Source organism: Helobdella robusta (assembly GCF_000326865.2).
Source record: "Helobdella robusta unplaced genomic scaffold HELROscaffold_26, whole genome shotgun sequence".
Classification (NCBI taxonomy): domain Eukaryota; kingdom Metazoa; phylum Annelida; class Clitellata; order Rhynchobdellida; family Glossiphoniidae; genus Helobdella; species Helobdella robusta.
The window spans coordinates 2,440,279-2,441,739 of record NW_008704349.1 but is presented as its reverse complement, the minus strand read 5'-3'; the positions used below and the strand labels follow the sequence as shown (position 1 = coordinate 2,441,739).

General features: G+C 29.2%; 1 protein-coding gene across 1 annotated transcript in view; it reads left to right on the top strand.

Annotated features, from left to right (window-relative positions):
• HELRODRAFT_173523 (hypothetical protein) overlaps window positions 1-1,461 on the top strand; it is a gene marked incomplete at both ends in the record, with an annotated part of 12,645 nt that overhangs the window by 10,691 nt on the left and 493 nt on the right. The gene's annotated exons all lie outside the window — the stretch shown is intronic.

Genomic DNA, 1,461 nt, shown 5'->3' with positions numbered 1-1,461 from the left:
ATGATGATGATGATGGTGATGATGATGACGATGATGGTGATGGTGATGATGATGATGGTGATGATGATGACAAAGATGGTGATGATGATGAAGAAGATGGTGATGATGATGAGGGTAACAACGAAAGCAAGAAGACGACGACGACGATGATGAAAATTTTGAAATACCATTTTTAGTCACACCACATTTTGATTCGGTATTTTTTCGTCTTTAATCATTTAAATGGGTCTCCTCCTGAGCTACCGAGATGTCATTGACACAAAAAAAATATTAACAACAACAATAACAGCAACAACAATAACAACAATAACAATAACAACAATAACAATAACAGCAACAACAATAATAACAGCAAACTTTTTGGGAAACCGTTGATGAAAAATAATTTCGTCTAATTACAGAAATCTCGAAGGTGAAAATTTTTTGTTGTTTATCAATATTTATACATTATTTAGATAAAGCCTTAATATATACATATATATATATATATAATATATATATGTATATATAAATATATACACTTATAGACATATATGTTTCATATATGAATTTAAATATATATATATATAATTTTGTTAAATTTATATATTTGTATTTTTATATTTTATAATGTTCAAACTCGAGAACTTTATTGATTGATTGAAAAACGTTTTGTGGAATTTATGAACGAATAAATGAATGAATGAATGGATGAATGGATGAATGGATGACTGACTGATTGACTGACTGGACAAGCGAATGAATCAATCATTGAATGAATGACAAAATTTTTCAATTTAAATAATAATTGAATAATAAAACGAATCCAAATAAATGCTAGTGCAGTTAAATCAGTGAACGAATTAATAAGCGAGTCGATTAGAGGTGTGACAAACAAATGGAAGGATGAAGGAGTGAATAAATGTAGAAGTAATTGAACGGTTGATTGGCTGAATCATTAAAGTCGTCATTATTTACATAATTGCCTATTTCATTGAAATGGTCAATTCGTGCTAGCAGGCTTTCGCCACAGTGAGCGTTGTACACACACACACGCACACGCTACACACTCGGTTGCTTCACATTCACATACACACACACATATTATTTCGGGTACATTGCGTTGTCGTGCATTATTACATCGTTGTATATACACACATACACGCACACACCACACGCATACATATATACAAAGATGTATTATATCTGTATATATATATATATATATATATATATATATATGTTATGTGTGTTATATATATATACGTTATGTATATATATATATATATATATATATACACATAACGTTTATAAAAATATTTTCAAAGAAAGACTATTTTATATGAATAATCTATACACAAATGATCTATACGCGCGCACACACACACAAACGTTCACACACACGTTCACACACACACACACACACACACACACACATATATATATATATATATATACATATATATATGATTAGCGTTTACT